The sequence below is a fragment of the Columba livia genome, chromosome 2 (assembly GCF_036013475.1).
Source record: "Columba livia isolate bColLiv1 breed racing homer chromosome 2, bColLiv1.pat.W.v2, whole genome shotgun sequence".
NCBI lineage: Eukaryota > Metazoa > Chordata > Aves > Columbiformes > Columbidae > Columba > Columba livia.
In genome coordinates, this window is record NC_088603.1 from 51,050,096 (window position 1) to 51,076,210 (window position 26,115).

General features: G+C 39.3%; 1 protein-coding gene across 7 annotated transcripts in view; it reads right to left on the reverse strand.

Moving 5' to 3' along the window:
• The window catches only part of ELMO1 (engulfment and cell motility 1), a 315,282-nt gene that overhangs the window by 287,195 nt on the left and 1,972 nt on the right, over positions 1-26,115 (reverse strand). The window lies entirely within an intron of this gene.

The window sequence follows — 26,115 nt, forward strand, 5'->3', positions numbered from 1 at the left end:
CCAAAAAAAGGAAGAAATTATAGATATTGTTTCATTAATTAGTTTTATGCAGCAATTCTAAATTAACTATTTCTAAATGCATATTACTGTGCACCAGAGCAAACTCACATGGGTAACCAATTAAAACAAATAAAACCTAAGATAAACAACCACTTACCACAGGAGATTAAAAATAAATAAATAAATCAAAAAGCCCCACAAACAAACCATGACCACCACCCTTTCAGAAACAAGCCTCAAGGATCACAGCTGTAATACATAACAAAAAGATGAGATACAGAGACAATAGTTTTATTGCACATTATAAAAATGTCTGCATGTTTTACAGACCATATGTTACTTGACTCACTCCTTCCCATAGACAACACCCTTCTTCCCTTGTTTTGCTTTACCATCACGTCCTTTACTCTGCAGACACAAACTATCCTTTTCTGCCAGACTGATACAGACCTAAGCAAGTTCAAAGCATGTGTTCTCTAACTTGAATTCAGCTTTGAAGTCTGCTGCTTGTACTGCATGACAGGGAACAGTTATTTGCAACTCAAGATTGTTTACTTTCTCCAGCTATACCAATTAGACTAATGAGAGTTATTACCCCCATGAACAAACCTTTTTTTTTAATGCAGTCATTTAGCTTCATGAGCTCAGGCTTTTAGAATAGCATCAAGACTTGGTACTTGCAATAAAAGCACAGGATTTTCTTTCAGTGATAACTTTTTCTGACCTTAAACGCCTTCATAAAGATCTTCTGGAACTTTCCAGTTTACATATTATTAGGATATACTAGTAGGCATGGAAATACATGTCATTATCCAGGTACCAACAAGCTCTGTGATTTGTCCACGGGACTATGTTCACTGCAGCAATTAAAGGGCCAATTTGCACAACATCCGAGTACTACCCCCTCCACAAAACTACTGATCCAAGACTGTTCATGATATAAACTGACGTGAGCTGTGCAGCTGGGGAGCAGAAGTTCAGGGCACAGACCACAGCTGAGGTAAAGATGCCTCTTGTTCGGTGGCCTATCTGCATTTTGCTGAAAGATGAAGGACCTCGTGCATCTTCAAGAGTCACTTACAAGGAGGAACACAACAACTGCTGCACGTACCACTGACCTGCGGGCAACTTTGCAATGTGGCAGCCCACAGTGCATTCCTGCCCTGTAGATCCAGGTGCAGGTTATTTACGTAAACTCTGCTGATAAGATCTTCACACCAAGGTCATGTAGAAAGTTACCATCAAGAGCTTAAAGTAGGAAACAAAAGTAAATTTCTTCTTCGTAAGTTTCCACGAGGGAAGGATTTCACCACTTAACTCCCAAATTCAAGGCCACTGCTACAACCACAAGAGCAACCTCTCACATACACAACAAGGAGTGTAAGAATCAAGAGAGATACAAAAGGAGACCAACTAACTACTTAAATGTGCAAAGTCTTTATTTCTTTAAGATATTGCATAGATTCTGAAGATGACTAAGAATTTTATTCATGAAAAAAATCAACCCCAAATAACTCAAAGAACATTCAGCGTGGGAGGTTCTTTTGCAAAAATTAAATAGCAATTGTGATGAAATAGTATCTTCTGCCGAGTTACCTAAGAATTTACATTTTGCTCATGCTCTTACCTAACTGTGTATAGCCAGAAACCATACACAAGGGATACTAGCCAATTTGTTATCTCAAAATGTAGCGTTATTTCAGAAAGAGGGGGCGGAAAAGCAGAAAGCAAAAGACGGGTTAATCTTAAAAACAATCCTAGGGTACAATTCTTATAACAGAGCTATCCAATAGGTCTAACCTCCACCTCACATCAGCTGCAGATCTGCACAGAGCCAGTTTTCACAATATTTCAAAAAACGCTGCCTAAGTACAGAGCACGTTATATCTACTTGTATTCAAACTAGTTACCACTGACTTACCTGTACCAACAGCTGGTGCCTCAGAATTTAAAACCTGGTGTCTGAAAAGTGCTGCCAGAAGATGACAAAAAAGGCTATTAGCACAAATCAGAATTTGCTAAGTATGCTTTTTAGAATTTTTTTCCTTCTCCCTCACCTGTGCTATATCCATAAGAACATTATTTTAGTAAGTAAAACTATTACTTCCTTCCTTTCAAGTACACCATCTAGATGTTTCATGAACAACAGCAGGTCAATAATTAAAACCATTACTGTCATTGGAATATGTCTATTTTAAAGATCTTACTTTCCAAAGCTGTTGATAACTTTTTGAAATGAAACAAAAGAGATTTAAAGAAAACTTTTTACCTACACTTCAGAATTAACTGTTTTTTAGGGGCTTAACATTACCACAGAACTTACTGTCTCTTACGCATTTAACCTCAGCCTGAGGGAATATTACTTATCTGTTGTTATACTGCTGTAAAACCAAAAGGAAAAAGAAACCACAGCTATATCCTGGTTTCTCTTTAAAAATGCATAAAATCAATTCTCCTACTTAAAAGGTCTTCTCCTTAGCATTAAAACAATACATTTGTTCAGTTGAAGAGATCAAACGCTGTCTAACTCCATCAGTTTAGGACAATGCTCTATTATGCTTCAAAGTCACATGTAGCACATATCAAATGAAACGTCAGAGAAGCAAGCCATTTAAATGCATATTTGACATACTTTTTGCAACTCAGTATGCTTCCCTTCTCAATGGGGCTGTGGGTGGGAGAGGAAAAGGTTGGTTTCTTATGGATTTGAGTGTAAAGGCATCACTTGGCAATTCAAATCATCAGAAGTTACAACTGCCCACTGCTAGATGCTGCCACATACAGGAAAAACACATGCCAGAGATCACCATGCTGCATATTCAGAGGGAGCACTTACAATCACTGTCTGTCTCCTCATACAGCAGCATTATACAGCCCTCACACTGCAATGCCAACATGAGTAATTTGTCATGAAACTTTCAAGCCATTCATTCCTATTTGTGCATAACAACATTTACCATTCTCAAGTGTCCCGTGTCACTGGATTTATATCAAGCCTCTAACAACAAAGAAAAAGAAGTGTCTTTTGAAAGGCCTAAAGTTGCTGCTGCCATTTTGCAAATCAACTTCTGCAACATTAGGTTCTGGTCAGTCAAAACAAGGTTTCTCTCACATTTTGTCTCTACTTCTGTAAGGGAAAAAACACCACATTTACCATCTGTTGATTAACGTGTATATATGTCTCTCATGTGAGAATCTGCAAAAACCAGAGCACATTTTATCATACACGAATATGCTAAGCCAGGTGCAGCAAGAACAGATGTAGCTGTCTGAACTCTATGTTACATTAAAACCACAGTTTCCTTGTGCCTGTCATAATTTTACAGAAAAATAACTATACTCAAGGGTAAAATTTCTTAGATCATTCATTTTCCCCTACTCCATCCTCACCTTTACACTGATGAACAAAGCCAAAGACAAACTTCAGATTTCCATTTGGATGATAATCAAATACCACCACACAGCTGTTACTGAGCATTTCTCATATGGAGGGCTCTTAGTCCCTTTGAGGATATCAAAATCATTACTGACAATTCACAAATGAGGGATCTGAAAACCTGCATTGGGTGGTATCAGTAAACAGAGAGACAGGGCTGGTCTATCTAAGCATGTTAGGGTACAAAAAATAAAAACTATGAAATTACACTAAACTGGCTGATCTCAGCTACTGCTCATTTGAATATGTCTCCAATTTGCCTACAAGAAAATAATGAAAGTAAATGCAGATAAACTTTATTAAAAGCACATTAATAAGATTACATTAAACTTCTACAGGCATGTGAGTAAAATTTAAATGACTTTAATTTGATTTAATGTACTTAACTGAGGAAGAAACTAAAATAAAAGCCACTTAAATTCTGCTTAGAAGTCCTTGTATAGGAGTACTATGTAATTTAATCCACTTCCAAAGCATATCTTAGTCCATATTATTTTTTCCAAGTGTTCCTATGCAGATAAGCACTCAGCACACGCTAAATGCACAGGCAGCATTCTCAAAGAAGACCAACTGCCTTATACTTAGATTGAGATTATTGGTGAGTTGCTGGTGACCTATAAACTCAGATTTTGACACAGCAATATCCCACTTACATACCCTTAAGTAAAAGAATCCAGATATCCTTAATCTCAGGTTCAACACTTCCCATCTACTGGAAATTAAATTTTTATTTTTCAGCTTGTAGTTTAAAACAGTTTCATATACAGTCTCAAGCAGATCTCTCAGCTTTTTTGTCCCTTAAATCCAAAAAGGAACATTTCACATATGACATCTAATCTTTTATTTACCATTATCAAGACCGATGGTTGCCTACAGATGGGTTGATACAACTTATTTAATTTTGTGTATATGTCTTAACTTCAGTCAAATGAAATATGCCTCCTTCACAATCAGAGTTTTACAGACTTTCTTGAGACTCAGTGATGTCTTGCAGGTGGTTTTGGGAGGGCATACAAAGTAGGCAGACTCTTCTGTGCGCAAAGCTTCCTCATATATATATATAAAGGCCACATGTGTAAGACACTTCACCAAGATGACCCCGTTCTCTCTGTACAAGAGGCAGCCACCAGCTTACAAACTTGCTTGTAAAATGCAGAAGGACCCTGGCAGAGCACAACCACAGCTGGAGATGTACTTCTTCCTAAACTCATCTTGCCACAGGAGCCGCTACTCCGTGGCAAAGCCATAAAATCTGTTCTATGGGTCAGGTCTTGTATGCAGCCCATGGGCAACCATCCCACCTAACCCACTCACCACCCCACAGTGAGGTGGACCTCAGAAGGAGCCAGTACCACCAGCCACAGGTGAGACGAGACCTGAAACTCAGCACAGAAGTTCTACCAGGCTTTATAGCTGGTCCCCCAAACAGGGGATAAGAAAGTTGCCCTGCCCTAATCCAATGGGGAAAATGGGTCTGTGGCCAAAGTTGGAGGGGAAGGCAAGGAGGCTCTGCTATTAAAGTGGAGGAACTAATACCCAGCTGGTTGGTATTTGAAGTCTTTGTCTTGCTGTGAAAAACCTGCATTCCTAGTGTGGTCAACTAATGAAAGTAAAACACTTATAAAATTAAAACAAGTTGTGGAAGCTTGTGCAGAAGTCTATAAGCTGTGTTTTCACTAAGATTTAGCTTTAGTTAAATTAAGAACTCACCCTTTTTCATAGTTAATTCAGGGATACAGATGAAACCAGAAATGCATCTCCTCCCACTCCTATCACCAACTCCCACAGAAAAATATTGAAATAGAAGAGATTTGTAATCTACAACAGAGAGCAGTAATCTAAGAAATATCATGTAATTTAAATAAATCTCTGTCGTTAACTTAAAACCATTGTAAAACACATTATCACTGCTTTGTTATTTACTTGATATTTCACACTAGATGTCCCAAACATTGGGATGCACCTTTTATGGACACACATGTGTAATCATAGATTTACTGTATTCTGTCAAACAATGTATTTGAAATTGTATATTTACTCTGAATACCAGTAAAATATTCTGTAGCTATGTAGTCGCTTTTTTGCTACAGCTCCGTTATCTAAGTCTTCTCTACTGTTCACAAGACCCAGAATTCCAAAATATTTTAGCTGCATACATGCAAATAATCTTCTTCCTTTTAAGTTCTTATGTGAGTCTTTTTTACAGAACTAGATGCCTTACAGCTGTTCACGCATTTATACTCACAATGCCCTTACCATACAGCAATACTAGACAGCATTAGCCAATAAATCGACAAAAAACTAGTAGGTAATCATGTAAACCAGAAGCATATAAAAAGCAGAGAATACAAGAGCAAAATCAGCATTTGAACAGAAGGACGATATGAATTTACTCAGCTTTAGGAACAACAAACAAAACTCAGGATCTTCTCCTGGGACATATGAGGCTGGACCTCAGTTGTTCTTGTGAGAACTAGTTTGGCTTGGAAAGGTCAGAAAGATACAATTTGCCACAAAATGTGTACGCAATATCAGTGTGATGTGAAGTGCATTTACCCTGTGCCTATTAAATATAACCGGGAACAAAATCTGGGGTGAAATGAGGATAAGCTTATGCAACTTAGCTGAATATATGTGAGGTGATAACACAGAGAAACTGATACTTTTTTTTTTTTCCATCATATGCCTGGAATAAGTAATTAAACTGCAGTGAAACAGAGAAAAGTAACTCACACAGATAACGGGGTATACGCAGTACAATGTGTAGCAGATGTGACCAGGACTGTTCACTGCACTGAACACCAAGTATTTGCGAATACTTTTGTCATATCAAGAGGTACAAGAACTACTTCTGAACCTGGTGAATATACAATCCCACTGCAACAACAAACCAGCCCCTCTTTCCTGGTGTGATGCTTCGAGTTTAAACTTGGAGCACATTCACTCTCTGACCAAACAAGACAGCATTTGAAACACAGTCCTCCAGAGTAAAAATGGTGTATGTGGTGTGGAACCACAGAAAGTTCACCTGGGATGAAACAGCCATTAGCACAAGTGGCCTGACAAGGCACAGGTGCTTCTTAAAACCTTTGGCTAGATCTTCACCTAAATATTGTCTACCTAAGCCCTACTCACATTGTGATTTCACTTTCAGTCTGTGAGATATGGCCATCAGCTTCTGAAGCTAAACCAGTAGAACAAAACTCACGTATGGAAGCCACATGGGGCTGCCCTTCCACAGGCCAACCAAGACATGACCATGAGGCATACTTGAGACACAACTCTGACGTAGTTGTAGAATTCTGATAAGCTCCCAGTTCAGTGTGGATTGACCTTCCACCCCACAGGCTTTTTACAATGAACACTGATGAGCCAGGCTCCAGCAGAAGAGAGTAGATCTCAACAGCAAATCAATTAGAAAGCAGCAGAAATGCCTGTCACTGCCTGGATGCAGAGCTGTATGGAAGATAAGGGTAGGGAGATCAGTCAGCTCCCCAACAGCAACTATTCTGAAGGGACCAAGTTCATCCACACATGACCAGATGGCTTCATAGTTTTACTATGCTACGTAATGTAAGGTATAGAGCCATCCGAGCAGCACTGGAATGAAGACATATCTTTAACCTCAGTGGAATAACCAGTCCAAAAGAAAGGCAAGCATGACAAAAGAAAAACCCATAGAACTATAAGAAAAATCTATTTTTGTCTGATTCAAAGAGTAGTTTTCTAATGCTAGACTGTATTGTGTAAATGCTGCTTTGCAAGCTGGATAAAAAATAGGGATAGGCAATATAAAAGACAAGTGTATGTGATTTGTGTAAAAAGAGGCTATTACGTGGATATATATTATTTGATTTACTATTTATTAAGTACCTGTAAAGTGCTGAGTGTTATCCAAGTTACAAAGAAAATTGTCTTCTGCTTTAAGAAACTGACAATCTAAATGACAAAAAGGAATAGACAAGGTGCAGCAAAAAGCTAGTGATGAATGAGGAATATTTTGATTGTGTTCTGAATTTGATTGCCTCCTGTCAGCACCTCTGCAATAGAGTTCTTGCTATACATTTACTGACACCTGGGCAAGTGTGACAGAGCATTGGTAAGGCATTTCAGACACAGAAGCACCACAGAGAAAGCCAAAGTCAAGGTTAGATTAAAAAGACAAGTTTGGAATCACTATTAGCACAGGTAGGAGAAGCATGATGGAGCCCTCAAGCAATTTGAAAAAATACTAAGAGGAGGAAAGAAAATTACAGGAACCTGATACTTAGAACATGAACTTAAGGCAGAGCCACTGTAAGAAATCAGAGCTGAAGCTTAAGTAACAGTAGAAAGATAGACCAGAGCAACCCTGCTCTACGTGGCTGTTCAAGAGACTCATCTGCTGAAGGCAGGTGACAGAGGAATTCAATATTAGCTGTTTATAGTGATACAAATAGTTATGCAGTAAGGCAAAAAAAAGGATGAGTAATTTTTATGGCCAACCTCTCAGTCTTGGGAGCATGTTAATTACTGGAGGTCCAGCATGTCACATTTCTTTATAAAATTTGTGAGTGGACTACCCAAGAATTCTTTTGGCAGTGTAAAAACACTGCTGTCACAGAAGGGCTTCATACAAATGGGGTTTTGTTTTATTAATGTGTCCTTCCCTCCCTAAAAAAAAAAAATCCTTAACCTATACAGGCCCTCAAATTTCTTTTTCCCTTTCTCATCACTTACAAACACAAAAGAGAATAAGACATTGTTTGTTTGTTTTTTTTACTTGATACGAGACTAGTTTTTCTCCAGTTTGGTGGTACTCCAAGTGAAAAAGGCAGCAGATACACTCTTGGCAACTGTACTTGGGGTTTTTTTGTTTTTCCATAAAACACTTCAGTGTGCCAGCTTTCTGTGAGTAACCTCAGAAATAATATACTTTTTCTGACAGATGACAGCAGAGTGAAGTTAATAAACAAATTAGACCCATATGAAAAAGTGATTCATATGCAATGTCATCATTCCAAAGAATAAGGTGCTACACGGCTACCAAAGAGGCCATCCTTATCCATAGGCCTTCAAATGAAAATCCTTTCCTGGACTTTTGCAAAGCTCTTTTTCCAGCTGTTCAGCACTTAACAGTGGCTGTGCAAAACTCTTCTAGCAACAGAAGAATTCTTCAAACAACGAAGCATGAAGGTCCAGCATGAGGCTACTCGAAGAACTGTCTCTCAGCGCCTCACACACAGATAGGGTAAGAGGTATAACATGGTCTCACTGAAACCATATGAAAACAGAGTTTGAGAAGTTTTGGATCATTGATTGGCTTTTTTTCTTTTCTGCATTAAAAAAGAAAAAGAAGATGCAAACAAGCACAAAAATCTGTTATGGTAGTAACACTTTCACTGTGGGATGTACAAATCACTGTTTCCTCTTAAGTCTGGCTGCAGTACAGAAGGTTGATAACATGCACACACGTGGTACAGTTCGCACTAAGGACAGATGGATTTAATAGCCAGTGTATTTCAAACACTAGTATAGCAAGGGGTTTAAGTCAGGCAGCAGAAGTGCTCTCAGCGCAGGTAAAGGATCACCCTGCCAAAGGATTTTCATACCAAGACCTCACACACACTCAAAGCAAATAGCTGCTGATGGCACCATCAGCCACAACAAACACATGCTTGTGACTTTATGACAAACTGATGCCACATCCAGAATGAGCAAATTTCAAGATGCCATATGCTATATAGATAAAAGTTTATTAATAAAACCCCTTGTTTTTTCCCCTTCCTCTCCACCCTGTCAGCAGCTCCAAGTCCAGCTCTAGGGGATGAAGGGGATTACTGCAGAAAGCTGAAGAGATTGGCAGCATGACAGGGATAGGAACAGGAACTCAGACAGACACGGGAGACCTGCCTCAGTGACTGACTCAGCTTCTGACCCACTTTATGAACTTGGCCAAACTGCTTCCCTTCTTGGTGCCACTGCTCCTCTCCCAAACCCTGCATGATCTTATGCAATTAGGCCAATATCTTCAGGGCACTGACTGCCTCTCACTATTTTTGGTGAGAAACAGCCTATGGGCTCAAATAATACCTTACTGGAAAAGGAGACTGATTTTACTAGCATCTGCCATGCCAAGAATAAAATAATCTTTTCACTTCAATAATGAAGAATACCCACACAGTTAAACCTGTTAATATTCTTTAAAAATATGTACAGCTGGAAGAGTGGCATGTTGCTCTCATTCACAAGTTTGCTGCATCCTTACTAACGCCTACAATCTACCCTAAAGGTCTATTTACAGAAGCATTTCTCCCAGTGTCCACTTTTTCAATTCCTGTCGTTTCTTCCCCCTACTCTCCTGTTTCACCCCCTCCTCTAGCATAGCCCCTCAGACACATCAGGCAAACTATTTGTGGTATGACACAGGGAGCTGATCCAAGCCTCAAGTGAGCAGAAAAATAATCTGAAGAAAAACAAACATTATATTTTTAACCTGGATGGGTTCCCTGAATGGGCTTAATCTCCACCACAACAGGTGCATCAACACACCTGAAGAGGAAGCTGAGCAAACCAAGCTGCAACTACTGCTGACAGAGATGATCGTATCCATTAGTATGACAGGAATGTTTTTAAAAGAATAATATTGGAATAGAGGTTTTCACACTGGGGAGCTCTTTAAGCATCAAAAAATGGACTTAATACTTATTCCTTATGTTGTTCACAGTTTCCTTTGCCAGTTTGGCTAATTATATGATATTTAAGTTTAAACATATGTCGCCTCCCTTGCAGTGAATCCTCTCCTCCTACATGATACAGCAGTGAAGTCATCTTGCTGACTTCAAGCCGAATCCTCCACTCTCTCAAGCAGGTAGGCATTTTTAGTTCATCTGGAAAACAGTCCAGCCCTGAGAGCACAGCGATTCTTATTGCAGTGTGCTACCAGGTGCCCTACCACCACAAGTATCGTGAAACACACCATCTAGGTGCCATATGTTAAGGAACCAGCATAACTTCCAACATCCCCAGCATCTGCTTCTTCAGACACAGGAGACACATTCAGGATGCATCAGTGAAAGGTGAACCAACAGACCAGATGCTTTTACTCTCCCTTCTTTCCTTCCATACCATCACCAATTGACTTTAAGATTATTTTATTTTTAAACCAAGACAAATAAGAAGAAAACTCCAAATGGAAGGAAGTGGCAAAGACTAAGCCAAGAAAAGTATTTAGAAGGGCAAAAAAAATCTTGCAGCCCTTTACAAACGGTCATGTACTGCAGACAGAAAAATCTCTTTCAGTTAGTGCATTGCACATTATGAATGCCTTTAGTAAGCAGAGCAGCCGAGTACACCACAATAGCTGGGTTTCATTAGCTTAGCATAGCAGAGTATAGGATTTAAAGGGAAAAGACAGCAGCTGAAAATAATTGCATTAAATTAACATTAGCCCCACAAACCCAAAAGAGGCATATAATATTAAGGACTGCTACAGAAGCGGTACCTCAGAATTAATGTCTGTAAAAGATGAACAATCCTGCCCTGACTGGTATTCAAAATCCTAAAGGAAGAAAGTTCACCTCAAATAGTGTTCCCCAAGAGGGGAAGGGGGGAGAAGGAAAGAAAGGAAAGCATGGCCTAGTTAAAGATATCAGTAGGTATGAACACAAACTGTAAAATGATGTGGTTCCCAAAGGACTAACATTTTTTATGGTTTATACACACACATTCCCACACATTCCTTCTCAAAAAGGACTTTGAAAATAAATCTAATTTTAAGAACTGTAAATGAAATAGACACGTGAGAATTTAAACACTTAGGGCAGAAAAGACCAAAACCTCAGAGACTAGAGCAAAAAAGGCAGTCAGGACTGGAGCGGACTAAAAACCAGACAGCAATGACAGCTATAATTCAATCGGTGGATGTACTTTACAACAGCCCATGAGTCTTGATGCTACAAGGGCTTACAAAAGAATAGTATCACCAAAAAAAAAAAGGTACTTAATAATTCTAACTGTTAAAATGGAGAGACACGTGACAAACTCAAGGCAGTTTGCCTTCTTCAAATTGAAAACAGAATTTATGCTAAGCATGAGGAGGTGAACTAATTATTTAAAAAATTAAAATGACACTGAGTTACAGCACCTATTAATTTAACCTATGCACAGGTACCAGAACTCAGCAATGGTATTATTGGCTGGGAGGAATAACAAAACTCTTAAGTTCTTTCTCCCAGTTCGAGATGGAAAAAACAGCCTGGTCAGGCCACTGGCGAGCTGCAGGTCAAAAGGAAGAAATAAGCCACCAGCTGTGGTCTGAGGAAAGCCATGGCAGAAGCTACCATCAGACCAGCTCTAAGAAGACTTCACCAGACGTGGTGCCTCATTAGCCACCAGCCATCTGAATTTACATGGCTCCTCCAATTTGAGATGAGTAATAAATTCAACCCAGTGAGCAAGCAAGCATTTGGAAACAATTAAAATCCTATTTTCCTTAACCATCATGTTTAGGGAAGTTTTTATTTCCCTTCTGCATCCCCGTAGAATTTAAAATATTTATGAAGAGACAAAAAAGAATCTGTACACTTTACAGTTACAAAAATATTAACCAGCATGGGTTCATGCTTTAGGATGGTTTTAAGCTCCAAAAGATTCCCTAGCAAACACATAAAATTAATCTGTAATCCATCCTTACTGGGCAGTAAAAAGTTTCCTTTTAGTTGAGCTCCCCAGTAAAGCAAGATTTCATAATTCTTCATCCGTATTTGTCTACCATCTGCACAGCACTATCCCATATAGACACTCCGTACATTTTTGCATGTTTTTGTTGTCTCCTTCATTAGCAGTAGTAGCCCATAGTTCTGCTCTTTCATTCTAAGACCAGCACAGTACTGCCTAAAAGTAATAAAATATAGTGCTTCATTGAAGTTTTGACACTTTTATGTTTAAAGTAAGTGCTCCCAAATATTTTTATTTAAACACTTTGATGAAAATGTTAGAGCAGCCTGAGTCTCACTTATCTAGAAGACCTTTTATAACTGCTCTGACAGTGAAGCTTTGTGTACAATAAAATCACACCCTGTGCATTTCAGAGTAGAAGTCAGCTAAGTTATGAAGTGGCAATCTGTTTTTAGCACAAGTTCCAGCTTCCAGGCCTTTCATTTTTCCTTAGAAAAGTGAGAGATTCCTTTTCTCATACATTTGTCTAATCACGCAAACAACTTCCCTGGGAGCAGCAGCAGCACTAAGGCAACTCATCTGAATCCCTGGTGCAGGTTTCCAGCTGTTTAATAAGGCTCACAACAGCACCCCTCTCTTCCAGTTTCTGCTCCATCCAGTTTCCTACTTTCACAAAACGTGTCTGAACTTTGCATCCCTGGGACTTCTGTTGGTCTGCTGACTTGGCTTGAATCAGCTGACAATTTTCAAGGTACTGTAGAGAGGGAATGGGAACAGAGACACAGATTCCACACATAGAAGCTGCAGAATCTGTTGCTGCTTCTAAGGGTGCCAAGCTAAAAACTGGGAGCAGAGGGGAAGGAAGGATGAGCCAGCTTTTGAAATATAAGCCCCTCTTGCTCTAATACTTTTTGCCAGCAGAAATCTGTCCTAAAGCTTTGGCTTACAAATGCTGGAAACATCAAGTAACAAACAGAATTACACCCAAGATTCTCTTTTGCACAATATTTCAGTTAATACATCCATTTGATTGTACAAGATCTCCTTCCAGTCCTGGCAAAACGTGGTATTTTTGATCAACCTTATCATTACTGAACTTTCCAAATAAATATCTGAAATTAAACAACTCTATAGCTGTTGCTGTTCATTCTTACATTTCCATCAGTTATTTGCATAGTCATTCCAACTCTGTTTTAATCTTTCCTTTCATGACTGCCTAAATCTACATCGAAAATGAGAACAGTAAATCAAACTAAGCACTTGGCAGGCAAATATTGGTGAGATCACAGCAAGATCCTGGAATAGCACGGGCTGTCTTGTATGGAAAAGGCTTGTGGAGTTCCCGTACAGTTTCAGTAACCATCATCTGACCCAGTAAGCAATACTGAGACGGACACAGCTCTCCGTGGAAACCAGCTGTTAACTGGTAAACACCCAGGAAGGTGACAGAATTGGTATCCAAAGCTTCACAAGCAATGTGAGACATTATGCAATCAAGCCATATTACTGCATTAACAAAACCGGCACAGACCAGAGCTTTTTAATCTAATCATATGATGGGGCTCAGAGGTAAAAAGTGAGAAGTGAGGGTTAAAAGCCCATATTAAAAGGTAAGCTTGAAACACTTTCCTTCCTCTGGAATCAGAGTTTCATTCCTCTGATTTTCAGTTCTCTGACTGATAAAATAAAAGGTTTTATAAGGTAGAAAAATAAGGTATTGTTTAAGGAAAGGTGTACTTGGCCCAAGCAGAATGAGGAAAGAATTACTTAAAATGTGTTTGTGATTCATCGTGGTTCAGTAACTCCTCATGAATGCTAATGTGTTTTGGAGAGATAGAAAGGCTTATGCAGGTGTGACAGAAACAATTAGTCAGGTATTAGTAAGCTGCTGGCATCACTGGCAGCCCCAGCTGCTGAAGCTGTACACGAGCACAGGGCCTGCCAATAGCTATCCATGCAATGGATATTAAGAACCGCCAGAATAGTCAGGACAACACAATGTATCTGCAAACATTTATTTCTTTCACCTCCTTTTGCCTGCCTCCGTGGTGAAATTTGTAGTTAAAGCAAAATGTTACATGCTTAAATCAGTGTGGCTCCCCTTCAGGACCAAGCGTAAGGAAAGAATCTAAATTAATCCAAAAGCCCCTAAACTAATCTAAACAGTAACTCACTGCCTTTCCTCTCCAAGACCTTCTACAAAGGTGCTTATTTCAGAAGAAGTATATCTACATGATCTATCTACATGGACCAGCACAGGCAGGCTGGTTTAAATTTAAACTTCATCTTACTTTAGTGTAACTACTCCCTCCACCAGTAGCTTTACAGTAAGCAGTAAAACTTTATTCTCTTTTAACACTCTGGAGATCAACTCATTTCCACAGGTATTGCACCACATTTAGAGAAAATTTTCTGATGTGTTGCCTGTCAATCTGATACCCAGAATCCTTTTCTAACACAGCAGTCAGATCAGTGTGAAGGGCTGGTTTTAATTTCATTCATTTTCAGCTTTCAAGAAAATACACTACTATCCCTTAATGGCAAATGATGTTCAATCCTTAAAAGGGGACCTAGGAAACAAATCCAAACACTCACCGTTTTGCTTAAGAGCAACAACACAACCCAAGCAATCATGCTCCAACAACTGCAGCATGGAAGGAGCAGCCTGGCTTTGGCTCTGCGCCTCACCACACACCCCAGACATCCAACTGCATCCTTACTCTGAGACAGACATTATGACTTGGGTAGCATCGTGGATTTCTGAAATGAATGGCAAATAATCCACTGGTGCCTTAATTCATCAGCTACACTAAATTCTCAGGGTCAAAGGTCAGTAAAATGAGATGAAAAACCATTAATCCAGCTGAGTTCATCAGACTCTTCTGATAAAGAACGAAGCCATATGCTTGCATCTCCAACAGCAGTTCCCATTAAATTTGCAGGAGCTCAGTTTCTAGCAGTTTTATTGCTAATTTCTTAATATTCACAACCATTAAAAAAATAGCAAAGACCCTACTCCCCTACTGTGCCATCATATTGCATGTTTGCACACATGCACACGTGTCCATGGATATAAAAGCCAAATATTTTGATTAAAATAATGATTCCTGAATGCAAATGACAATCTCTTGACCCCTACATAGCAAAAATCTTCATAGGAAGACCTTCCAAGCTGTTCAGAAAGCAGCTATTGTCAGAAGCATAGCTGCATAAGATGGGTGCTTCCCACTCAGCTGATCTGACCCATGCTTTTATTTTTTCCATCTTTATTCATGCCTGCACTGCAAAAAAGAATAAGCAGAATCATCAAGATTACTTCCAAAAAAAACAAAATTTAAACATATATTTCACTGTAATTTAATGGCAATAAGAATCCTTCCTGTCTTCGCACACACCCACCCACCTTAAAAGACCCTGAATAATCTAGGATTGGCCTTAAAAGCTCAAGAGCTTCCTTACTCCCACTACAGCCTTAGAGTAGACAACCAATAATGCTGTCTGCTGAGGACTCAAACAGGCTCTGCAACAGCAGACAGAAAGGATGAGGAGGAAAAAAAACAACAAAAAACAACAAAACATAAAAGGATAAAGCCCAGAGCAATGGTTCCGAGACAGTGAAGAGTTTGTACAGCTCCTGACGCCCAGGACAATCTGAGTTGCAACAGGGCTTCATCATTCACCCCACAAACATGTTACGGTCTTGTCCTGCCACCAGCTAGAGATTTTGAACTCATTTGAAATATACATTATGTAAAAATAAGCATGCATTAAAGCTGTGGAAGGGTGATGTGTTGCTGAGGAATATTTACCTGATGAATGTGTCATTATATATCTCTCTTCCATTCTTCAGAGTCAGTTATAGAAGTTACACTACAGCTCAACAATATTCAAACTCGATTTCCATACCACAGGTAGACTAAGCTTGTGTAGCGGAGGCTGGGGAAAAACCCCAAAATACATAATTACATGTACCACATAGATTTGAATTACTAAACTAAAACAGTAAGGATCATCAATTCCCAGTTTCAAGCTTATTTTGCAAAACAAAACAAAAACAACAAAATTATGCCTAAATAAACATGAAAATACTCTACCCTTTTTGACCCTGTTGATGCCTCCCCCTTCTGCTTGCTTTCTCCTTTCCCATCCTTCATTTAACTTTATTTTACCATTGTCAACAGTTTCAAGGGACATGAATGTTTTTTCAGACATTTCTTTCTAATGCCAAGTTGTGCTTTTTGCTACCAGTCTCGGTATCCCCTCCCTACCCTGCCTAAACCACACTCCATTCTTTCAAGAGCAGCATTTTCTGTTGACAGTGCCAGAGGCCAGGAAGGCTCCTGGCAGCACAGCTCCAACAAAGAGCCCAAAACTGAACAATCTCTTTTTTTGTGAAAGGAGATAAGGAAGTCCAAGACATGGTTTTGAAGAGGAGAATAATAATAATAATAATAAAATGCCACTGGCATTGGCAATTTTTAAATAAAAACACACAAATTTTCCCTTCCAAAGGGGCAGGTAGCATACTATGGCTTTCACCAGCAATGAGCACCTACTCCTGCTACCTACATATAAATACTCTGCAGAAAAGAAGGAAAAGACGTTACATTGTGGATCTCTTATACGCACAGACATAAATAACACTCCAGTAGTTCTACCCTGTTTCTGCAGAAGCAAGTGGTAAGCCAAATGCTCCAAACTTCTGCTGGTTCTTTCCGATACAGTCTTGCTCTTCTTTTGACAGCTGTACAAGGCAAGCCAGCGACAACTCCAGAAAGCTGCTGGGTTTTGTCAGAAATAGTTGAAAAGATTTACTGCAGAAAGGTGCATTATTTTATGCAAATGTTTCAGCAACCCAGTCTCATTATGTACAAGGGTAATGATGGGGAAATGGCTGTTCCCGAGACACAGCTTCTCTACTGACAGAAAATCAGAGAAGGTCCTTCTCTTCCTAAATACAATTCTTCTGCTTTAGTAGCATACCAGTGGGAAAGAAGCTGGCAACTTCTTCCTTTATGGTATGCAAATTGCTCTGTAAATAGCAAAAGCCTTTGCAATTATCGCATGTATCACCCTCAGCTTTCACTGAATTCCTCAATGGGACACAAAGTAGCTGAAGATCAGTGTTAGATCTTAGAAAGGAAAAACAACTGAATATTTTACCAGTCTGCATCAATTTCTCACACAGTTCAAGGAAGGCACCTTCCTTTCTTTGAACCAGTTTTTTCATTCAATGCTTAAGAGCTGAACTGTGAACCCATGATCTGACTCTATACACAAAAAGGCTGCACACTGGTCACAACTGAAAAGTCAACATGTACAGCACTGTATATCTGAGATAATTCTCTTCTTCTAAAAGCCAAATTCTCCGGTGGTTTAACACTACTGGACCCAACAGCGTTATGTCAGCAGGAGGAACTGAGTTATGCCAGCAGCTCAGAATTATTTGGTTAACATTTTGACTGGAAATACTATGGCAAATTATTACCAACATTCATTATATGAGACCCAGATAACCACCTGCAAAGCCCTCTTCATTAAGCCATCAGAAAGTTGCATATCAAGTTATTCTTTCACAGAATAAACTCAGGGTTTTTTTTCAGTTATAAAGTGTAGATATCTAGAAATGAAATCAGTATGAATACAAACCAGAACATCATGGAGAATGCCAAGGTTTAGTATTTTTCAACAAAATCATATTGCTACCTAGTGATTTTCATCTGTGGACAACCTTCAGTAACGGAGAGCAACTACTGCCCAAGAGACAGCTGCTATTGCCTATAGAATTACTGGAATGACCAGTTCTCTCTCAGTGAGGAAAGACAGAGTTGAAGGTCCTTCCCTTCATGAAACCTAGATATTTTCAGAGAGGTCTCTCAGTACACTCATTTAAAAGCTTGTGTCAGTGGTTCAGTAACACTTTAAATTGACCTTTGTTCACACCTGTTGACAAAGCACCTTCTAAGAAAGGTTGTTGACTTTGTGTTCACGAGGCTTTGTGCCAGCAAGAGATTAAGAAATGAAAACAAACAATAGATGATACATCAAGCTAAATCCAGCCATCACATACTTTTTTTCTTTGCCCTCAGCATTTACTAAAAGATTTCCAGAATTTCTACCTACAGTTGACATTTAGATTTATTCAATATAAATACTGGACAGTCAGAGCTAAACAGAGCTGCCCTCAGCTCCTCCCGGTGTTTGGTGACAACTCCTGTACCACCCAAGGAGCTTCTCTACCATTATTTGGTAGATGGAGCAGTTCAATTCCAGTGGCTGGAAAGCTGCCTGGCAGAAAAGGATCTGAGGGTGTTGATTGACAGCCACTTGAACATGAGCCAGCAGTGTGCCAAGGCAGCCAAAAAGGCCAACAGCATCCTGCCTTGTATCAGGAATAGTGTGGCCAGCAGGACTAGAGAAGTGATTGTGCCACCGTACTCAGCACTGGTGAGGCCCCACCTTGAATACCGTGTTTAGTTCTGGGCCCCCCATCAGAAGGAGGACATTGAGGTGCTGGAAACAGTGCAGAGGAGGGCTACAAAGTTGGTGAGGGGTCTGGAGCACAAGTCTGATGAGGAGCAGCTGAGGGAACTGGGGCTGTTCAGCCTGGAGAAAAGGAGGCTGAGGGGAGACCTTATCACTGTCTACAACTACCTGAAAGGAGATTGTAGCATGGAGGGTGTTGGTCTCTTCTCCCAAGTAGCAAGTGATAGGATGAAAGGAAATGGCCTCAAGTTGTGCCAGGGGAGGTTTAGATTGGATATTAGGAAAAAATTCTTCATGGAAAGGGTTGTCAGGCATTGAAACAGGCTGCCCAGGGAAATGGTGGAGTCACCATCCCTGGAGGTGTTTAAAAGGCTTTTAGATTAGATTCTTAGGGACATGGTTTAGTGCTAGAGTTAGGTTATGGTTGGACTCAATGATCCTGAGGGTCTCTTCCAACCGAAACAATTCTATGATTCTATGAATTCTGCCTGTATCTGAAACTAATTGATTGTAGATCTTCTCTGCCCAGGTAGGCTGAATCAGCTCATCAAGGCACTACAGTTACTGCAGTAACTTCATATTACAATCTGAAAAAAAGTAGGAGCGAACAACAGTTTCCACTGCGGGTGCACACCATCCATGCTTTCCCTAGGGAAGGCAAATCCCCAGCTTTTATTCAGAAAATACCTTGCAAACACATCACTTCATGTATGCATTCTGCCTACCACCTACCTTGTATTTTTAACTTTATTTTTATTTTTTAACATTGAGAAGATGCTCAAAACTAACTCCAAGTTTTCTAAATGCTTCAGGTTGTCTTTACCAACAGAGAACACACTCATGCCTTGCTCCCACTTGTAATTTCTCCACAGATGGGTAATGATCAAGTATTCATGCTGACTATACCAGACTTACCTATCCCATTTGGTAAATACTTTGGATTAAGACATCCTTCTGCAATTCTCAAAAGCTAATGGTGTTACCACTGATTACTATTTTTCAGTGGTACTACTTTTGTCAAAACAATAGATCCAGATTAATTTTTTAAAAACATACTTTTGTCCCAAGGTTTCTCTTTAAGTAGTGCCTCATCTCATTTAGTATGCATGTGAAATGACAACACACACGGACTGCCATACTTAAAACACACAGTTCTCTCTTTGGCTAATACTGATAATGCAGTTAATTACATGCATAACTAATGGCTGGGTATCACAACACAGATGAGGCTGATGGAAACAGACTGTGACGAAGAAGCTAGAAGATGCAGAAAACATTTTATGAGCCCTTCTAACCAGGGTTATGCCTACACACTTACGTGGCACACTTAAATCCTCCTCTCCTGTCTGCAGGAATACCACTGGCATCAAAACACCAGAGAGCAGCTGTCCTGAGGATGCACTCACTTAGGATACCAGTTTTACTTGATACAAAGACTGAAACTACATACTTACAGTGTTAAACCAGTGACTTACAATGTTTCTTCCATCATGTTAAAACTACACAGCTTCACCATGTAATTTCATGAAAGTTATATACATCAGAAATTGAACATGTAGCAGAACACACTGGGCCTGCCCTGGTACTGTCTGAATTGAAGAACACAACACCAGCAGTCTGAAAACTGCACTGACTCAGGCTTACCATCTCCAATAAAATTAAAACTACAGGTTTCCTAAATGACTCCAAATTGCTTGCCCAAGAGGCTACCTCTCTCTGCAATCCATATCCACAGCTGGAGCCTCTTTGTTACAGAGTAGACAGCTAAAGGGGGCCCTCCACTCTGAATTTCAATAGATCAAGAGAGAAAAGCCTCAAGACAGGAAAGCAAGGCTTATCCCCCTAAGTCAGGCTTATGGGGACCAGTGAACACAGCAAGAACAATTAGTTGAAAACAAAGGATCTGCGGGTTGACTTAGGTTTGATTTTCTGGTCTAGTTTGGTGGTTCTCTATTTACCGATTCAGGGGAGGGAAGTCTGACTGCTTTTTCCCTTTGCACCATCATTCCTTTAATTGCAGAAAAGTAGCCCATAGGTCAGTACAGTTGCTTTTTCAACCTTCATATATTAATTATACAAAATTATTTCAAAACTAAAAGCCTTGCCATCTCTAGATAGAGGTGAATGATTTTACAAAATTTAAGGAATTTGAAAAATAATTTTAAAAAAATCTTAAAACATACTGTATTAATTTGAATTCACACATCACCACTACCACCCAATTGTGGATGTTTTAATGCCCTTGGCATATGGGCCAGGAAATCAACTTAAAATTCCAGTGCAAATAGCCCTAGACCATTTTATTTATAAGGTTGTTTTAAAATAGAACTCAAATTCCAACTTGGATTTAAAATTATGTAGATTATTCTCTTCCCTTCCCCCTCTGGACACATCGCTCCTTTACCATAATGTGTTTTCTGACTCATTCGCAGCTGCAGGGGATGAAATCTTTGAAACCTCTGCCTTCCAGAAAAACATCCCAACACAGCACACAATGCTACTGACTTTTGTTTTTACACAAACACACTCTTCCATCCAGCTAACTTCCTAAGGTAGCTGAAGGAAAAAACGGGTTATTTTTGGCAGGTCAAGAAATACAAGCCCAGGTCACTGGGCTCATTAGAAAACTTTATGAAAGGTGATGTACATGTTACATCCTAAAGCTAACAAAATAAACAGACTGAAATTGCCAGCATTTCATATGGAGGGAAGAACAGGTGCAGAAATGTCAGTAGGTCAAGTCCAAATACATCAGAAAAGAAAGCCAGGACAGAGGAACACTCAGAGCAGCATAGGGCAGAAAAGATGATTCTTCCCTTTCAGTTTTTATACATTGCTTTTCACAATTGCACTTCTGTAAAAAAATCACTTTTGGCTACTAAATATGAAAACTAGCTCTTTCAAAAAAAGACCAGATAAACAGACCTACTTCTAAACATTACTTACCATTTTAAAAAACAAATGGTAGAGATGTGGGCCATTTTTCATGCCCTTTTTGTCCTTTTCTGGAACAGGCACTAGCTGTCAAATCTTTAATTACTTGCTATAGATATGGTTAAAATTACATTAAGCAGTCTAAAGTGGTAAAGACCTTACATTTTCTTTCACCTTTTTAACTGTTTTGGTTGGTCGGGTCTTTTTTCCCCCTTTATAGTTTTCTCCTGAGTAGTTAACAACCACCACACCAAATGTTCCATCTTTCGCTCTCCAGTAGAAGTTCTCATTTGTTCATATTTTCTGTTTTACAGGAAAAAAGATTAAGCACAAGAAACTTGTATGTGTATCTATAGAAGAGATTATATACCTACATAAAGTATAGCTCACAATTAGACCCCATATCTAGACCTGAATTTTGTAAGTTTGGTGAGCAGAAGAGATGTCAGTATGTGTTAAGAGGGACAGCAGGAGGTGGAGTGAAAAGGTTGATAGGAGGAATGTACTTGAACCACAGGGGGTAGAGCTTCAACAGATGAGTGCCCTGGTGCCTGAAGGGAGGGGGTGGGAAAAGAAAACTTGAGAGGGAAAAAAAAAAAGACGACAAACACCACTACAGCATTTTAAAAGCCTAGAGACCAAAGGGTATACTAGATATCCTTTCCAGAATGCAAGAACCAGTATTTACATTTGGGGATTTTTTTTTTTAAGTTGGTTTGGCTCAATGCTATTGAAAAAGTTTGTCCAAAAGTCCATGCATATTGAGCCAACACTTACCAGGTTTCAATTTCCAGCCGAAGCCATGAATGCTGCTATGAAAACTTATGTGCAATTGTATTCCAGAAAGCAAAGTAGTGGAAAAGACTGTATTGGAATGTAACAAATACATGCACAGGCACTAAGCATAAAAATTGTACTATACCAACGTGTACCACAGCCATTTTTCTCCTCTTATTATTAGAGAAGAAATGTGCGAATCAATTTTATTGTCTGGTCATAGGATATTACGTGAGTACTTATAAATTCCTCATCGCCCAACCTCAGTAGATTATCATCTCTCTTAAAATACGAAGGAGCCATTTAAAGTCACTCCCACTATGGTCACTCCAGCAAGATTCAACAAAGTACACAGCAGATTGCCAGTCTAGCAAGACAAAGGCCCAAACTGCTCACGTGAGGTATCTTTGCCAAGATCCACATATCCCTTACACTTCTGCTAGACTATACAATACATGTACGTTGGCTGAAAAGAAAGAAAAATAGGCAAGTAATATCTTAATTTAAGCTACAAATTCAAGCAACAGAATTCATGCATGTACTAAGAATATATGAATAATTTATGGTCCCCATAAATTAGGCCTGTACAATAAACACTTTGAGCCAGACACTTTGAAAGAACATAGGAGGTGACACACACTTCAGTCCACAGCTTTCCTTGCAAATCTTAAATAAAATTATTTAATTGAGAAATAACCTAAGGGTTACACAGGAAGGAATTTAAGGACTGGACAAAGCTGGTGAAACCAAGAAAGCTGGGATAAATAAATACATCAAATACCACAGAGTAGGGTATCAAGGTAGAGGTGGCAAACATGCAAGAAGAAATTATGAGAAGAGTTTGACTTGGAAAAATAAAAACCAGAAGGAAAGCAGAAGCAAAAGACAAGAAAACACACAGAGCTAGGACACAGTTACCATTCTGTAATAGATCTGTTTGGGAACAATTTGTTTTCTGATTTCCTCCACCACCACCACCCCCCCCTCCCCGCCTCTTTATTGAAGATGATGTTTCACAAACACGTTAAAATCAACCAAATTCAGTCTGAAAGGGGAAATCTTTTCCCTCAGTACTGACTGGTAGCTCTCTCTCCATCCTTTGAGCTAATACTAGCTCCTGTGGAGTTTTGCAGTGTTATTTGACTGTAAATAGAACCCAGCAGAAGCAGCAGTAAGAAGACTTACGTCCTCAAAGGCAGCAAGAATAGGTCACTTACCACATTTGCACAACATCTCCAGGTAGTATATTCAGCTTTCTAAAGTATTCCAAAGGCTGCTCACTAGAAATGCACCAAAGTGAGCTCATATGCACAGAAACTAAAACACTTTTCTAAGAAGACACGAGTCATCTTCACAGTAATATTTACTGCTGAACAGAAAAGTGAGCTATCCCCAGTGGCGCAGACTTCCCATTAATATTCCTCTTAAATGTTAAGTGATCAGAAAACTAACAGAAAGGTTGTGACATTATCCTTCAATTTCTCTTTTGTGTCTTGCAACACTTGCAATAATGAAAGATCACACCACAAAACCAAATCCTTGGAAACAGCTTGATGCAAAAATGCTAACTGAAAAGCAGCTTTGCAATTTTGTGATTATCCTTCCATTCATCTCTGTAACACTATATGTATGCAGTTTACTTTATGTTAAGTGTCACACATATTATCACCTCTTACAATCAGTACTATCAAACACCTGCCAACATACTGGCTTCTGCCACTTGCTTTCAGTTTCTCTTTCTCTCCTTTTCCACTATTAAATTTGGAGAGAGGGGAAAAAAATAAAATTAAAAAAAAAAAAGGTGACTGACACAAGTAGAAGGAAAATTATCCAAAATCCTTTAAACAGTTGCTCTGTTAAATTAACACAAGTTAAACAACGTGTACTTGGCACATTCCTCTTGCCACGAATACAAGAACCTTTTCAAAAAATCTAATTCAAAGCAGGGAAATCTTTTAAAGATGCAACACAGACCTTACTGAATGGTGGTTTGATGGGTGTTACAAAGCGATTTCTAGTCATAAGTATTCACACCATAAAGCCTTTTTTTGAAGCCTCCTTTTTAATAGGATAGTGACTGAACAGGGAGGCAAACCAAATCATTCTCACTCAAAGTTGCACCTTCAGGACAGTGCAGGGACAAAGCAGAGGAGAAAGTCTCCTAGGCCCAGGAATAACTGTGCAGAAAAATAAACCATAAGAGACAACAGTACTTTTCCTTGCTCCAAAGGTGTCTAATGTTTTCCACTTTCCAGGGTTCCTAAAATCCCATCACCTTCTACAAACATTGCTTTTACTACAAGGACAAACTGCACATTCGCACCATAGCATGACAAAGAGAGCTCCTAAACTTTGAAGAGACCATTTACTTTGAAGAAACTGAAAGTCAAGTGATCGCAGACTCACAGCTCAAGAGGAAAATTGTACTTGATGGCCTCACCCAAGTCTCAAGCAAATCCTTATCTGAGAATCACAGAATTGCTAATGTTGTGGTTGGCAATATATCCAAAAAAATATGCCTATCATTGGAACAGGACACTGCACCTTAGTGTGCAGATGCACTGGCAGAGATCTAAAGAAACCTTTCCCTAGTCGAAGTTAAATCTACAGACATTAGCCTCTCACTTCATCACACACATCTAGAGCACCAAACGAAAGCCACACATCTTACGTGTGAACATGGGAGCTCTGCTCCCTGTGTATCAACATAGAAAACACGAGATCATAGTCCAACACCACTTTGTGGGCTGGACACAGTCAGAAAACACATCTATGAGCCCAGACTCTAAAATCAAAGAGACTTCTGCTAGGTACAAAAAACAAAGAGCGGAAGGAAGGGTGGAGCACCACGTTACTCTCGATCTGCGGTTTGCTAGAGAACAGCCTTGCTGTCAGGAAGTATAATGCACCCAGCAGCATTTCAGCAACAGTTACACCTTTATGTAGCATAATAAGCACTTTTTGTGAATACGAGGGTGAAGTGGCATTAAAAAAACCCAACTTCTCAGGACAACATATGCAATATGTTGCACCTGAACAGCGAGGAAACAGAAGTACTTGCTTTTAAGAACACACATGGTCACATAATATAATAAAGGCTACTGAGCTGCAGATACTTTCAATGACCACATAAGACTGCTACAGAATAAGTAGGTAAGAATTTTTCCTATCCCCTAATCAAAAACCATCTGAGTTGTGTACCTATTAAGTTTTTCCTGGCACGTGGAGAATATAAGGAAAAATATCAAAATAGTAAGTACAGAAACTGGTTCTCTTTTCCCACCTCGCCATTCTTCACCAAAAAAAAAAAATAATCCTCAGACAATGACACTCACAGCAAAGTTGCAAACTACAGAGAAGACACGTGTTGTACTGTGCAACGAGTTTCAAACAGATTACAAAAAGAGACAAAAGAAAGTCAACTACCTCTATGCAACCTTTGCAGCAGGAACAAACTAGGAATCAGGTTCACCTAGACTGGTCAAATCACACACTTAGACCTACAGACTGCACAGACAGCATCTCTAAAGAACACTCAATTTCACATCATGTTGATATTTTAGCCATATAAATATTTATTTTCTCTGACTGGTGAGTTTTTAAAACCTGCTGCAGCACTTTTGACAGCTTTATCACATGTGTGTAAATGGATATTTTCCTAACTATGCACAAAACGGACTTTTACCAGCAAACTGTCACCACTCTTCCTCCTCCTTATCTAGTTACCATAATCAGATTAGATCTGTACCACATAACTACACAGCTCAAAAAAATAAAGGGGGGGGGGAGTGAATAAAGAATCAAGAGAAGAAAACCTTGCAGCT